The 17,516-nt window shown below is 36.6% G+C and overlaps 1 long non-coding RNA gene across 1 annotated transcript in view; it reads left to right on the plus strand.

Annotated features, from left to right (window-relative positions):
• The first annotated feature begins 10,518 nt into the window (after positions 1-10,518).
• Positions 10,519-17,516, plus strand: part of LOC149926070 (uncharacterized) — a 38,283-nt gene continuing 31,285 nt past the window's right edge. The window contains exons 1-2 of the long non-coding RNA XR_016477009.1: positions 10,519-10,646; positions 12,499-12,584. This is a non-coding gene — a long non-coding RNA (uncharacterized LOC149926070). The remainder of the gene's footprint in view (positions 10,647-12,498; positions 12,585-17,516) is intronic.

Raw genomic sequence — 17,516 nt, forward strand, 5'->3', positions numbered from 1 at the left:
GCGCAAATCTTTTGTTTCATTTAGTTTTTATGTAAAATAAATAGAAGACGATTTCATATAAAGGCTATGGGAGGGAAATTCTTCGATTTTGGATATGGGTATTTCATCGAAATTTTATACGGGATTTGGCCAAATGTCCGACCCCTCGACATAGCGAAGAACAACCAATTTAGGTAATCCACCAACAGGCTTACTTTACGCGACCCCATTTGAATCTTTTGGACAATTTTTACCTCTCCGAGGGGACTTTGTACCCTAGGAGGGGTTATACAACCACCGTGTCTGTCTGTCTGTGGGTGGGTCTGTCTGTCAAAGGGTAATCACTGCGTCTCCAGTTTCTTAGAATCAAGGAAAAGGTTTTTCCAAAAGCGCCCTCTTTTGGTCATTGGGTGTAGTATAATTTTTTATCGGCCAGGATTCGAACCCGAGTCCTCTTACACGACAGGTGAGCGTTCTACCGCAGAACCACGGATACAGTTACGCTTCATTGAAAATTAAAAATTCTTCCGAGGAGAGGTATATTTTGGCTTGCCAACTTGTTAATGATCCTTAGAGCTAGGAGCAACAAACACAATGAGAACGCAACCCGTCAAAAGTTTTGGATTTTCTAGTATACAATTTTCATTGGTTAGACGCTTTAGCGCCTGCTGCCGTCGGAAGGGGAAAATTCGGAAATTGTCTTCCCCCCGCCCGTAAAACGTTCAGCGTAAAGGCTCGTCCAATGAGATTTGTACACAACACTGCGTTAGCGCGGTTAGCAGCGTTCTCCTTGCGCTTGTTGCTCCTAGCTTAGAGCAACTCTTTTGAGTGTGATTTGAACATGAAATTCGTTGATCTAACATCGAACTTCCTACTTAAGACACCAGATAAGAGATTCACAAATTCGTATTTAACAAGCCGCCTTACTACGTTTAGTATATTCCTCCTGCCGTTCCTGCTATTGCAAACCAGGATAGTTAGGCCTAAAACTATTTGACTTGTTTCTACTGCAATTTTGTTTATTTACATAACTAGTACGTGTTTCATCTAATTAGGTGTAACCAAAAGTAAATAGGGGGAGAAAGTCTGGCACTTGGGTCCAACCGCAGGACGTCTTATTTGAGGGGTAAAATTTTTGGGCTTCGGAAATGACTTCCCCCTTGCCTCTTTACAGGGACACAAAGGTATCGGTTGTACTCCGCCACGATGAAAAATAGTTCTCTATAAAATACGTGAATATTAAACTTTTGCTTTCGATAATTTGGTTAATTTAGTACCTAAATAAAGTAGATAAATGCGACATTTTAAAAATAATAAGACGACTTTTGATAAGAAATAATCCGTAACAAGAAAAACGCTCACTTAAATCGTGGAGAGCGTGGCGCCATCTAAGAGCAGAGATCGGGACTAATTGGTATATCTACGATGTTAAGGCCTAACAATTTGCAAGTTTAACTGAAATAATAGATATAGCTACGAGCTTTTTATGTTTATTTTACAATTGATATAGTAATTATTAATTAAAATCAACCGTTATCAAATGAAATAATGGTTAGCATTTGACAGAGAGACTATTTGAAATCGCGAGGCGGTGACGTGGTTGCCAGGGAATAAAATTCAAAATTTTCATCTTGAGCGCGGACCGGAATACCACAAATGCACTACTTCGCGCGTAATGTGCTATCCTTATTGGTTAGAAATGTCACGTGATCACTAGCTCTTTAAAAAGGGTGTCAAGCATGGTGGAAGGTAAAATCTGAAGGCAGATACACTTTCTCCCCCTATTTACTTTTGGGTGTAACCCACTACACAAAGAACAAGAAGTTTGAATTTCGTGAAAAATATTGAAATTTAAATAATTATAAGAAACTTAACATTTACGATAAATAATTAGTTTTCAATAAGTTTAAAAATTAGTCTTAATTTTGCTTTTATTATTATTCTACGTTTTTAGTAGATTATTAGTTTAATGACATCTTTATTACCTGAAAACGTCACTGAAACACTGTACTTCTTTTTGCGTTTTCCCCATGAAATAAATACGAAATGGCGGCCATGATTGTAAGGTAGGCCCGTTGGGGGGAGGGAAGTATGGGGATGACACCAGCCTAGCACGATGACGTCACGAGAATACTACCGCTTACGAAGACATCAGAGTTGCAGAAACATCAGCGTATTTATTTTTTATTACTCTGGGCGATTGTATTGGTTTAAAAGAAGCGAAGTTTCTGGAGTGTCGGCGCATTTTCTGAAATATTCTTCTTACTATTATTACTTGTTTAAGGCCTCATAGAAGCACCTAATAACGAAGATTTGGTGTCCAAGGTCTTTCGCTGGATACCTTCATTTTGATAACGGCACCGACGTGAGCTTCAAGGGCGGCGGAAGACGTCAGATTTGGGGAACCAATGAGAGACCGGGCTCTATTAGCGGGGAGGAGCTTACGGTTCGAGCGAGAGAAGGAATGGAACAACGCTGAGCATTTTCTCAACAAAATCATTTTATTTTGATAAAATATAAATAAACGAATTCTTGCCTAGATTTGTTCAACAGAATCAAAATCAAATGAACATAATATTTTAACCCGAACCATTTTTATTTGTAAAAATAAAAAATTGATAAAAAAGTTATTATTCGTCAAAATGGACAATGCGTGTGTACAGAAGAGGCTGCTATCTAAATATCAAACTATCGATAGTATTTTGGTCATATTCAAAATCGTGGCGGTCGGTAATTCCGAAGTACGTGATTTATCTGAAATACTTCGACATATGGTCGATGGTGCTAATTTAAGATATTTGTCATCCACTTAAGCACTTAGTTTATGATTTTGATGATTTTTACCCGTTACCAGCGAGCATGAAAATGGGGCTTTATTAAGGCTTTGTTTGCACATAAAGGCGCTTCACTCAACTTTGGGACGAACACACATTTTCTCACGCGTAATAGTGTATTTTTATTCATATTATTAAGCACGCTAGTGTTAACTCTTTTGCACTTTTGTAAAACAGTCCTTATTGCTGGCACCACTTTAAGCCCAGCGGTAGGGACCATAAAAATACTAGCTTGCTTGAACCAAGCTCTGTATGGGTTAATACTTCCTGGTGAATTTCTGAATTGGATATATTGAAGCGGTAGGTTGAATCTACATTGAACCTATCATAAGTAACAATTTAAACATAAGTATGACACTCAACGATATCATTAAATGATAGTCGGTCGCGGAGTGGTTGCGTTATCGGAAGTTGCGGAAGAGGAAACTAGTCACAACCTACTCTCTTCGTTTGCAAATTTAATGCCAGGCTAGTGTGATGGCGGTCTCAAATAAAAAATAACTACCTGCCGAAAGAAGTGTGTACCTACTATAATAAATTTGACGTTCCGATTCAATAATTTATGATTATTTTGGCCAAGTACATGTTACTATTACCATATGTAACATAATTACTCATAAGTATGCCACTGTACCTTTATTCCATTCAAAAATCTTCACTAACGGTTTGTTTCACCACGAACCAGTAAAAAGGTGGAATACGTTAGATTTTAACATTTTTATTCTTCCAAGTTATTTTGGGGAGTCACACTATTGGCTACTAACATATGTATTTAAGCCAATGGAAAACCATTAAATTGAGAAGGAATTTTTGGTGTCGGATTTTTAGTCAGAACAATGTAGCTTTATTGAAATTTATAATCTCGCTAGGTTTGTGCAGATGAAGTTAAATAATGAGAAATTTAGAAAAGGCTAGTTTGTCGGTATGATTATTCCAGGATAGCCTCTGGTCAAACCACAAACCTAGGTACACTCTTTTTAGAAACTTTTACTGGGCGCCGCCATTATGGTACAGGCAACCGGCGACTCGTTATCCCAAAAGACTCAGAGCGGGCGCCAGCTACAGTAATTGCTGATTGCTTGTTTTGAACTTTTGATGCCTTCACGTGGGAAAAAAGACCAAGTGCTTACCCCTTTTTTGTCAGCCCCCATTCTCCTGCTGGCATCACGGTGGCGCGTTAAAAACGTTTAACATTAAGCCGATTGTCCGTGTTTATTATCTTGAAAAAGGTCAAAACCCAAAATGTAACCACCTTTTAGCCGATTTTCGTATAACACTAAAGGTTTTATAAAGCAGCCCAAAACTAGCCCAACAGCCCAAAGCTTTTTTCTCCCGAAAACGAATCTTCAAAGAAGCCCAATTGGGCTGTAAAAAACCCCAACTGGCAGCTCGTCCGACGAGCATGCACTCTACCCCAGGATTTTCTTCCCCCCAAAACAGGTTTTTCCATCACCCTCCCCGTATACTGTAATGTAATGGCGGTCGATTTGGGAGGCGCGTTTAAGAGTGTATAGGTATAGACTCTTTTTTTTTCCATGTTGAGTTTACCCCCCTTCTCCCCCATTCTCCATATCCTGGGACCAAAGACCCGAGCCTTGACCCCCCACCGATGGTTCCAGGTAATGGCCGACTAGCGGGCGGCCAAAAAGAGGGGTCGAAAAGACCGCGAAAAAGAGTGTATAGACTTCATATAAGACACTATTCCCTATTTTGACAGTATAATTTTCTTTACGGAATTTATTTTTATTTAGGAAAATTATGTATACCGTCTTTCCTCATTGAGTTATAGGAAGTTATCGATTAACCATTTTTGAATTGTATCTAGCTGTAAGTTTATTTTATAAGTTATTTGATCTAAATTTGGGCCTCCTTTTAGTAATAAAGTGTGATTGAGTTATCGTTGTCTAAGGCTATTATGTCATTAATATATAAATTAAATAAGATAAGATCCCTAGAGGTCGGCAGTCGATTAATTTTTATCCATGAATAAAATAAGCTCGGCTATATTTAAATAATATTTATTTAAACAACTAATAGTTGAATAAAAATTGTAAAATGTTTAAATAAAAGAAAGTGAATAAGCCTATTATTTAAATAAAACAAACAATTATTTAAATAAATACCACTTTTATTCAAATAAACGCTTGGTTGCGTAAAAAACATAATTAAATAAGTTAAAATGATATTCTTTTTACCAACGTTTTTTAAATAAATCGGAAAATTTGTGGATAATGAATAAACAATTCCGAACACTATAGATCCCTGGGGTACCCCCGTTTGTACTGCTCTTGAGCTGGATAATACATTGTTTATTCTAGTTTGGCAACTTCTGTTTAATAAATATGAGCTTAGCCATTTATGGTTTCTACCTCTGATTCCCATCCTATACAGTTTAGCTATGAGACGCTGATGATTGACATAATCAAAAGCTTTTTTAGATCTAGGAATACTCCTAGGACGTATAGTTGTTTGAGTCAAGCCAGTTTAAAGCAACTGTCGGCTCTATCATTGCCACCTGTATTATGAAAAGGCCCCTGTTATTAGAGATGGCCATGAATCTATCCGAATCTTCGAAAAAAAGACTTTCGTGGAGAGCGTGGAGCCATCTATTAATGGGAACGGAAGCTAAAATTCAAAATAGCGAAACAATAACGCCGTCAGAGAGCCCTTATAGAGTATTATATTTAGACCACTTTTACTCTACTTAGTGAACTTTAACCTAAATTATATATACAATATAAAATATATTGTAAACAATTACTATAATTGAAGTTATTTACAAATTTACAAACGAGCCAATCAACGCGAAGCATACTTTTATGTCCCGCCTTTTGGGTCAAAATGTAGCTCCAGCGTCTTGTTTTGATTTCGACGCTAGCGACATCTGTTGAAAAAGAGCTACTTCACCTAGAGCGGACACTAATTTGCTTTAAGGTTTTTTTTATAAATATGGGTAAGAGCTAGCCGATTCTACGCTTAATCTTTCCCGGAAACCGAATTGTTTGTCCGATAAGATATTGTATTTTTCGCAATATTTTTGTAGACGCGTGTAAAATAATTTATCAAATATTTTAGAAAAAATTAACAAAAGACATATCGGTCTATAGCTATTCGTCAATTTTATATATAGGAATAATTATTCCTTTTTAAGAGCGTCTGGATATTCCCCTTTCTTAAATGATAGGTTTATTAAATGTGTTAGTGGTTTGTATATATATTTTGCTACTTTTTTAATAATTCTAGCCGATAGACCATCATATCCTGGAGCTAAATGGAATAAATACAAGAAAATTACTTTTTTTTTCCTTTACCACATGGACTGGGAAAGGATTAGTCTTGGGACTTCTTCTCTTTCAATACCCCAAAATGTATTATCCATTCAAAAATACTCTTAATAATAACAATGGCACTGAATAAAAAACTTTACTTACGCAATAATTAGGAGTCTTTTATTCTAACTTTTAATAGTATTAATACAATAGGAATTGTGGAACTTTCATTTGTGACGTTAGTTTTAGATCTTTTATATTTTGGCATTAGGGATTGGAGACCCTCAAGGGAAAAGTCAAGAAGTTTGCCTCAGCTGCTACAAAAGCGGTTAGTGACCATCCCGGAGAGGATTTTCGCGAATTTTCCATTTAAAATCTACATCCTTGTTTTTAAATTAAGACCGACTTGGTTGAAAATTTTGTTTTTAGTTAGTACTTATCATTTTTGAGCTACGTTTACGGTTTTATTAAGAAGTTTTAATAGGAAGTGAGATAAGCATACGAAATTGGATATTGACCAAACCTCTTGAAAATGTCCCAACTTTTTAATAGAAGACGTTGAAAAAAATGTTTTCCATAGTAGGGGCTTCCCACAATCAACCCCCCCCCCTTCCGTTTTGCCCCTGCGGAAAGCTTCTACCTCCCAAGACCTCCCAAACAGACCGAAATCTGATGGAAAATTACTCATTAATGCTTAGTTTGGGAGTTATTGTTGATGAAAGTATTATTTAATAAGTCTTGGTTTTCATATCTGGGGGGGGGGGGGGGGGGGAGCCCGGAACCCCCCGTTTTTATTTAATAACTATTTTTTCTCATTTAAAAAAATTACTTAAGGTTAATTTATAACATAACCTGTTTTAAATGGAGCTTATTAACAATTATACAAACAGAAATGATGTATTCAAGCAATTTAAGATTTACTTGATTCGAATCTACTTCATTACGAATTCGATTTGATTATTGACGCCTATGACCACTACAACACATTTAACAGCTATATTTCAGGAGCCATGAGAACAGCCCCAAGAGCTTCTCTGGAAATTCTCCACCTTTTTATTGAGGAAGCTGCCTTTTAAGGTGCCTATAGGCTTAACCAAAATGGCTGGTGGAAGGCTAATAATTGGGAGCATAGCCACACCAAGCTCTATCGGGATATTTCCAATCAGATGCCGATTTTGACAATGGGTTCTGATATGATGGTTACTAAACTACACTTTAGTAAACCTTTTGAGGTCAACTTCCTCAGCTGTGGGGAGTGGAGTAATTTGACCCTCGGTACCAGAGAAGAGATCGTCTGGTTTACTGATGGTTCTAAGGCGCACTATGGCACTGGTGTGGGGATGTATTGCCTTACTAACAATTTTGGCTTTTATGAAAGCCTAGGGATACACACTAGTGTATTCCAGGCAGAAATTTTCTCCTGTGTTGCTTACTGTTTACATCAGGGGAATCATGGGAAGGTTATCCAGATTCATTCGGATAGACAGGCCGCTCTTAGAGCTCTCAGCCAGTATAGTATTTTTTCTGGACTGGTTTTTAGCTGCTTGGATCTCCTCTGTGCTCTTGGGTTGCAAAATAAAGTTCAACTTTATTCGGGGCCTGGGCATAAGGGGCATCTTGGGAACGAAAGGGCCGACGCCTTGGCCAATGAAGGTGCGAGGGCTGGGTTCATTGGGCCTGAACCTGCTCTCACCATCTCCCGGGGACTAATACGCAGCTTGATCTCCAAGTTTATGTCAGATCGTCAACTCAGACAAAGGTCTGAGATTGAGGGTCAAAGGCAGGCCAAAGAGTTTACTCTTGGCCCTTCTAGGGAGAGAGCCAGAGAACTACGCTCGCTCTCTAGGGCTAGAATTAGGATGGTTATTGGCCTACTTACAGGCCATTGCCATCTAAACAGACATTTAACTCTTATTGGGGTCCGCGATGACCCGATTTGCAGAGCCTGTCTAGCTGAGGAGGAAACTGCCTCACATGTACTCTGTAGCTGCGATTACTATGCAGGCCAGAGGTTTGAGCATTTGGCTATGCACCGGTTGGAGACGTATGACGTCTCTAACATCACGGCCAGGCAGATTTTAAGCTTTGTGTCAGCAATAGGACTTATTTAAGTCACCCAGTTTGGGGATGCACAATGGTCGAAGTGCTTGGCTTGCCACCCCACTCAATAATAATAGTAACAGCTATATTTGTTATTGTTTATACGACATTATTATCACCAAGAGCCCAAGGCTTAAGAAACTCGAGCTTGCGCATCGCAGGGACGCCATTTTACTTATTTTTATGATCGCCACCGGGTGTGACCTATTTATAAAGAAAACCTGCAATATTCTTAGAAAATTATTTTCTTACCCTTCCATTTAAATTTAATAGAAATTATATAGCTAAGAAATTCAATAAAACTATAAACGTAGTTCCTTAAAAAATGTATAATTATAAAACAAGCAGTTTTACCTGTACACGCGTGGAGAATTGACTATGGGGTAAAATCGAAAAGGCATCTCAACACCCAAAATGTCTACTTTTCCCCTTCACTTTCTAATAGCATGAAGGCATCGAGTTTCATGTTAAAAGTCTAGACGGCTCGCCTGGGTATAATAAAGCTTAAAATAATATATTTTTATAATATGAACCTCATCAATATAATATCATGAACGATTTTTATTAAAAATTACATTTTATATTTGAAACGGAGGAATTGCGTAGTTATCGAAGGGATGAAAGAAAATGGATTTTAGACTTGAAAATTTTTGAATTTGAAAATCAACAGCGGAAGATTATGACACAATAAATAACAAGTTGGCAAGCTAGCCAAAATAAACCTCTCCTCGGAAGAATTTGCCCTAGGGTGTATTACCTACTGAACACGGCACTCAGTGATATTCCGTCATCAAAAGCGGCCTCCAAAACATTTAATCCCGGTGCTATACCACTAACCAGCAGATTATTTTTTATTTTAATTATAAATATTAAAAATTTTATTGTTTTAAACAAATTTCCAATATCTATAGATCAAAGAACCAACTTTAGACCCAAAACGTTATTAAGTTAACAAAGCGACAAAATGAGAAATAGAAAATAAAATAATTTTATTCGTAAAAAAAACCAGATTAGGCTTTCATAATTTTATTCGTAAAAAAATTCAAGACTTTATTAACTATTATACTTACGATGAGTGTCTTATTTGCAGTATAGCTAAGGAGCAATCGTTGGTTCTATGGTAGAGCGCTCAACAGCCTACCTGAACGGCCCGGGTTCAAACCCTGGGTGGCGCATTTGTTTTTCATCAATAGAGAAATCGCTAAATTAGAATTTCTTCGATGCAATAATTTAAATCTTACACGAAATCTTGTTCTATATCAATTAAACCAAAATTTCATACTCTATTAAATACGCTTCCGATAAAGCTGAAGGTCTAATTTTCGATGAAGCGTAATGGGTGTCGGTGGTTCTGTGGTAGAACGTCCGCCTATCAAGCAGGCGGTCTCGGGTTCGAAACCCGCCCGATGCGATCGCAAATTGATACTAAGACGAATATCGTGAACAATTGGTGGAAGCCCTGCCAATGGACGTTGTGAGGTTGCCGTAACACTCAGCACTCGCTCCATCACAAAAGTCAATAAAAAGGAGTTGAAAAAAACACACCCTTGACAACCGGCGCGACGGTAGGCGTTAACGAAAACCAAACCAACCAACCAAACTCAACGCAAGCGCAAATGTATCCGTTACGCTTACCGTCACACGGTGGTTTTGCCTACCTTTAAACTGCTAAAACGGTTAGTCGACTGGGTACGCAGTGAGCCAAGAAACTGCGTACGCAGTGATTACCCTTTGCCCAGAAAATGCGAATGCGTTCGCAGGCCTGACAGACAGACCCACAGACAGACACGGTGGTTGTATAACCCCTCCTAGGGTACAAAGTCCCCTCGGAGAGGTAAAAATATAAACTGTTTAATTATCGACACGAAATATTTTTGGGAATGAGAACATTAATGATGGAAAATGCGAAAAATAAATTGGTAGTGCCAGTGATTAGAACACGCGTTCCAAAAGGTCACCATCGACGTATTATTTACTGAAGTTGCCACCACCCTCCTACGCAATATAACCCGGGCACCTGAATTAATGGCTTTAAAAGTCGCATGATGACTTAGGCCTTGGGTGGTGCCTTGGGTATTAGCCTAGCTGATTATGGAGGGAAAAACTTTCTCTCTGTTTCAAACTGTACAAAATTAAATTTATTTTAAACTAGAAAATATAACAATTCTGCTGACAATTTATGACGCAGAACACTGTCGCCATCGTTGTCCTATAATTGATATACTTTTGTGCTGTTGAATGTAGGTCAGATTGCTAGTGCCTCTTGACAGTTGTTAAGCGTCATCATTTAAAACGACAAAACAATTGAGGACCCACATTTCACGACAAAATTCGGTGCTACGATTTCAATTTAGTAGTTCAATTTGGTAGAGGTTTCGCTTTGACTGTCTCTTAACTTTGATCTTTAGTAAGAAACATTTAACTTTTTTAAGTAACAGAGTTTAGTGTCAAACCTTACGTAAAGGTAAGTATAGAGTTCAGAATTATTCATGGTTTTAATTTTTGTGAAATTAGAAGTATCTTAGGTTTTGTAAACTATCACACAAATTAAATCCCTTTATCATATTTAATTCAAAATATTGAAAATAGAAAAGGCATTTTAATATCATATTTAATACATAGTAACTGAAGCGAAGATTCCTTATCACCGACTCAAATGACGAAATGTTCGTACGTCAGTTAGCTAAAAAATATTGGCGATTTGAAGGAAATTTTGCCCATAGCTTGACCTTTATTAAATATTTGAGGTCAAAGTATATAACCCTCGGGGTCTACAAGCACTTAGGACAGCGACTAAAACGACCTGTCAAAGCTCGTTAGATATGTTGATACTTTGCGTGAAAATTTGAGAAATATTCACGTGCAACAGAGGGTTCGGAGAAGACGCATTTAATCACTGTTAAAATAAAATAAATCCAAAATCAGATTCGGTATACTTTCGTTTTCGGGACCTTACAAAATTCGGGTCTGATAACAATCCCTGGGGGGGGGGGGGGGGTGCTTAAGCGGGAAAGATGCTCAAAAGATCATTTAAGCAAATCATTTAAGCTTATCTTGTCACCTGCTCTGACTTCCACGCGGATTGCAATACATATGAAATCATTGTTTGACCCAAGAATTTACACTATAACCTTTAAATTCCAATCATTTTTTGCGAGAACAATTATATAGAGATCCGCATGGAAATCACAGTAGACAAAGGCGAAATATTTCCCAAAATGACCTTCAACCCCTTTCCCCTTCAGCAACCTAATAATAATCAGCCTTGGAGGAGGGAAGTATTCTGGAGTGGAAACGTCGGGTGCCACCTGCGGCTTTGTAAAATTCCCATCATGCCCTTTTTGGTCGGACGTCATCAAGCCAGAATGATGGCAGATAAAGCTGACGTCCGACCAAAAACCGGTTTAACCGGGTTAGTCTGGGTAATTCTACCAGCAATAGGCGGGGAAGGACGTTCTTATTACCGCTATTGGATTTTTCACTCCAGAATACTTCCCTCCTCCAAGAATCAGCTAGGCTAATACCTAAGGCACCACCTTAGGCCTAAGTCATCAAGCGACTTTTGAAGCCTTTAATTCAGGTGGCCGGGTTACACTGCCAGAGATTGCTATCATGACGGAATATTATACCGGGGTCATAAGGATACAATTGGGAAGAGGTTAAATTTTGCCCGCCCTGGTGGTATCAATTTTTTAAAAATCGCTCTTGGACAATAAAACGCATCTATCCTGTGTTCAACCATATCAATTTGCTACGCCATATGCACCACCGTTAGAGCTAGTGTTGTTCATGTTCCAGAAAAATAAAATGCGGAATATTTTCCGAATTGTGGAAACTTTCGGCAAATCGAAAAAATAAAAAATTAAACAATAAGTTACTTTTTAAAGATTTTTAATGTTTTTAAATTTTTATCGATATAGCCTGTCTAATATCAGTAAACATACTACAAAACATTAATAGTGTTACATTGTTAATCAGTTTAAACTACTCTAGAGGTTTAGTTTTACTTTTAGATTTGAGAAAAAAATCTGAAAATGCCGCTTTATTTAAATTTGCAAACAGTATATTAGACTAAACATGGAATTAAAACTTTTTTATTTTTTTCGAAAAAAAAGACTCGGCGGTCATTTTCCGGAAATTTTTCCGACTTACAACACTAGTTATAGAGCTGTTATTGAAACTAATCATTGATCTCAGCAATCAGCAGAGCAATTGGAGGCGAATCATACGATCATTTTAACCAGGCTTTAAATAAGCCGACGTCGCATCAGTATTGCATTCTAAGGCGTATAATATTTTACCTTAATATTTTACAGAAACGAAATGTCTGCTATCTTTGCTTGGCTTCTTTTTTGCGTCGCTCTACTCAAAATTGAAGACGGAGAAGCTAGAAGAGTCGTATGTATGTATTTAGCGGAATTAAGCGCAGTTAGTTGGCCCGTTAAGTGCTTTAAAATAACCATTTAGTGGACACTTAACAAATGTTTCCTCACGCTTAAATAAAAATACATTAATAAGCGCGCTAAATTTAATTGTAAGCCTTGGTTTCCAATAGCGAGCGCAACGGCACAACACTCAGCTTCAGGACGGACAAACGTTTTTGACGCGCGTAAAGAAAATGCTTTACGACTATCGCTAGTGGAAACCAAGCTTAAAGCTGGTTTTACACTCGACGGAAAATTTGCAGCGTAAAGTTGAACGTTAGCGGTATATCGAATGGGAACCAATTTTCAGCTCGGCGTTTATTATCGTCTTTCCGGCATATTTTCCGTCGAGTGTGAAACCAGCTTAAGGCTTTGTTTACACTTACGCTCATAAAGGCGCGTCCCTCAACTTTGGGACGAACGAACATTTTCTCACACGTAATAGTGTATTATTATTTACAATATTACGCACACCAGTGTGAACTCTTTTGCGCTTTTGTAAAACAGTCCTTATTTCTGGCACAACCTATTCCTTCGTTTGCAAATTTAATGCCAGGCTAGTGTGATGGTGATCTCAAATAAAAAAATAACTACCTGCCCAAAGAAGTGTGTACCTACTATAATAAATTTGACGTTCCGATTCAATAATTTATGATTATTTTGGCCAAGTACATGTTACTATTACCATATGTAACATAATTACTCATAAGGATGCCACTGTACCTTTATTCCATTCAAAAATCTTCACTAACGGTTTGTTTCACCACGAACCAGTAAAAAGGTGGACTACGTTAGATTTTAACATTTTTATTCTTCCAAGTTATTTTGGGGAGTCACACTATTGGCTACTAACATATGTATTTAAGCCAATGGAAAACCTCTAAATTGAGAAGGAATTTTTGGTGTCGGATTTTTAGTCAGAACATGTTACTGTTACCAGTAGGTGGTTTTTTTTCGCCTGTTCTGGGTTTTTTGAGCAGGTTCAAAAGTGTAGCCCTATGACGTCATTTTACTCCAATCTTGACGAAAAAAACGAGTTGAAGTAAGAAGGGAGTAGTTAGAGGTTAAAGGTTATATATTTGTTTTGGTGAAATCATCAATATAGGACTCATTTTTCTTATTTATTTAATAATAATAATAATCAGCTAGGCTAATATCGAAGACACCACCTTAGGTCTAAGTCACCAAGCAACTTTTAAAGTCATTAAATAGCATTTAACAATTGGATATTCGTTATTAAAAGCTTGCCACATGTGAAGGTGTTCAAAACCCGTCATGTTTACATGGAACGAAATTTAAACAGATGAATTTTCTATATAAGCTAGATTACTCCCTCTACACCTCCTTTCGAAGAGGAGTAAAAAGTGTAACGTTTGAGCTCTGCACAAGCAAACAAAATTCGGGACAGGGTAAATCTTACCCTGAGAACAGGCGAATAAAACGTTTTAGGGTAAAAAGTTTACACTTTTTGTCCTGGGACAGGCGAAAAAAAACCACCCACTGAAAGCTTTTCAATTTTCAACAAGTCTTTCATGATCCTTCAAATAGGCTGACTTTTTGGGTTCCATTACCTGACACTCACTACAATATTCTATACACTGTTAGAAATCAAGGTCTTACTTTAGACCTCTTAAGTGCTTTAAAAATTACAATGTTTAAAACCATTCAGGGTATTGCCACAGAATAAACTTAAGCCTGCTCTCCAAATTGAGTTCTTTTGTGGAGTGTTTAATTACTTATTTTACACTTTTTTATCTATTTTGCTTCATAAACCGTAAGAAGTTAAACATTTTAAACTCTATTTTCAGTCCTTTATAGTTCTTTTTTATTTCCCTTTTTTTAAATTATTCAATATAGATTCAATATATTAACCATTAACATGGCCACATTTATCTGGTTTCCGGCCGGGGACAATGGCCCAATAAGCATCCCTGATATCACGGAACAATGGGGGGTTGAAAAACGCAAAGTATAATATAAGTTTTTCGGTAGTTGATGAATCAAAAATTCCTCGGCGCGGTGGCGTCGCTAGGTTGTTTTAGGCGGCTCTTGAGCCACCCGAAACATTTCTGAAGCGTCAACTACTTTCCAAAAAGCGCCTACTTTACGGGAAAAAGCCTTGATTTGGACAAATCTATTGACTTTTCTTATTCACTAGACAAAATGTTTATTTTTATTTCGGAAAATGCCACCAAAAATTTCATTTTGCCTCGATTTTTCAACTTTCGAAAACATGTTTTTGGGGGTTTCCACCCCCCATATCCCTAAATAGGACGCTCCTGACCAGGGCTTATGGCTTAAGCGCCACCAATTTCTAAATTCTAGTGACGCTACTAGGCGCCCCTATTCGAGCAGTGTACACCTTAATCAATCTCCCCGATATTTAAAATCGGTAATCAAACATTGAAACATTTAACAACTGATAAATATTCCACGTGATTGGAATTTCTTCGAGTTCTGTTACTTTAAAGCAACTGTCAGCTCTATCATTGCCACCCGTAATATGAAAATGCCCCTGTTATTAGAGATGGCGATGAATCTATCGGAATCTTCGAAAAGAAATGACTTTCGTGGAGAGCGTGGAGCCATCTATTAATTTGAACGGAAGCTAAAATTCAATATAGCGAAACAACGTCGTCAGAGAGCCATTATAAAGTATTATATTTAGACCACTTTTACTCTACTTAGTGAACTTTAACCTAAATTATATATCACATATAAAATATATTGTAAACAATTACTATAATTGAAGTTATTGACAAAATTAACAAACGAGCCAATTAACGCGAAGCATACTTTTATGTCCCGCCTTTTGGGTCAAAATGTAGCTTCAGCATCTTGTTTTGATATCGACGCAAGCGACATCTGTCTAAAAAAGAGCTACTTCAAATAGAGCCGACACTTGATTTAAAGAAAATATTCACAAAGGAAAAAACGTAGTATTGAAATACTATCGTTTACGGAATTAAATGGGTATTTAAAAAAACTTATAAACCTTTACCACAAGGACTAGATACCCTAAAAGGTATTATATTCAACATGAAAGAGTAACAAATGGGGTCTAAAATAAATAATTAGACCTTTTTTAGTATCTAAATGGTTCGAAATAAATTAAAAGTCAAATTTTAGTTGTTTTATAAACAGTGTATTATTAACACAAAAATAATCTTAATAATAACAATGGCGCCGAATAAAACACTTTACTTACGCAATAATTAGCTATCTTTTATTCTAACTTTTAATAGTATTAATACAAAAGGAATTGTGGAACTTTCATTTGTGACGGTACACTCTAAGAAATAGGGGTGTTTAAAAGGTGTTACACCTCGTTCACACCGTTTTAACACTTCCAAAACGGAGCAACTTTTTAAAGGTGTAAAAAGAGTGCGACAACATTATACAAATGTTTAAATAAGATAAACATTCCAAGAAATTGTGATTCATTTCACACCGTTCTAACACCATTTCCACTCAATTTGATAAGTCCAACCCAGATTCAACACCTTAACCAAAAAATTAAACCGGTTTTAAGCACTCTCCACAGTTCGAGAAACAATAAATCCAATAACATGTAAACGCACTTTTAATCAGTTATGACGCATCTTTTAAGCGTTAATACGCCCTTTATTAAGAGTGAAATAACACCTTTAAAAGTGTTAATAAGCCCTTTATTAAGAGTGAAATCACACCTTTAAAAGTGTTAATACGCCCTTTTGTTAGAGTTAAATCATACCTTTAAAAGTGTTAATAAGCCCTTTATTAAGAGTGAAATCACACCTTTAAAAGTGTTAATACGCCGTTTTGTTAGAGTTAAATCATACCTTTAAAAGTGTTAATAAGCCCTTTATTAAGAGTGAAATCATACCTTTAAAAGTGTTAATAAGCCCTTTATTAAGAGTGAAATCACACCTTTAAAAGTGTTAATACGCCCTTTTGTTAGAGTTAAATCATACCTTTAAAAGTGTTAATAAGCCCTTTATTAAGAGTGAAATCACACCTTTAAAAGTGTTAATACGCCCTTTTGTTAGAGTGAAATCATACCTTTAAAAGTGTTAATAAGCCCTTTATTAAGAGTGAAATCACACCTTTAAAAGTGTTAATAAGCCCTTTATTAAGAGTGAAATCACACCTTTAAAAGTGTTAATACGCCCTTTTGTTAGAGTGAAATCATACCTTTAAAAGTGTTAATAAGCCCTTTATTAAGAGTGAAATCACACCTTTAAAAGTGTTAATACGCCCTTTTGTTAGAGTGAAATCATACCTTTAAAAGTGTTAATAAGCCCTTTATTAAGAGTGAAATCACACCTTTAAAAGTGTTAATACGCCCTTTTGTTAGAGTTAAATCATACCTTTAAAAGTGTTAATAAGCCCTTTATTAAGAGTGAAATCACACCTTTAAAAGTGTTAATACGCCCTTTTGTTAGAGTTAAATCATACCTTTAAAAGTGTTAATAAGCCCTTTATTAAGAGTGAAATCACACCTTTAAAAGTGTTAATACGCCCTTTTGTTAGAGTGAAATCATACCTTTAAAAGTGTTAATAAGCCCTTTATTAAGAGTGAAATCACACCTTTAAAAGTGTTAATACGCCCTTTTGTTAGAGTTAAATCATACCTTTAAAAGTGTTAATAAGCCCTTTATTAAGAGTGAAATCACACCTTTAAAAGTGTTAATACGCCCTTTTGTTAGAGTTAAGTCATACCTTTAAAAGTGTTAATACGCCCTTTATTAAGAGTGAAATCATACCTTTAAAAGTGTTAATAAACCCTTTATTAAGAGTGAAATCACACCTTTAAAAGTGTTAATACGCCCTTTTGTTAGAGTTAAATCATACCTTTTAAAGTGTTAATAAGCCCTTTATTAAGAATGAAATCACACCTTTAAAAGTGTTAATAGGCCCTTTTGTTAGAG

The sequence above is a fragment of the Leiobunum rupestre genome, chromosome 10 (genome assembly GCF_980474605.1).
Source record: "Leiobunum rupestre chromosome 10, qqLeiRupe1.1.hap1, whole genome shotgun sequence".
Lineage (NCBI taxonomy): Eukaryota > Metazoa > Arthropoda > Arachnida > Opiliones > Sclerosomatidae > Leiobunum > Leiobunum rupestre.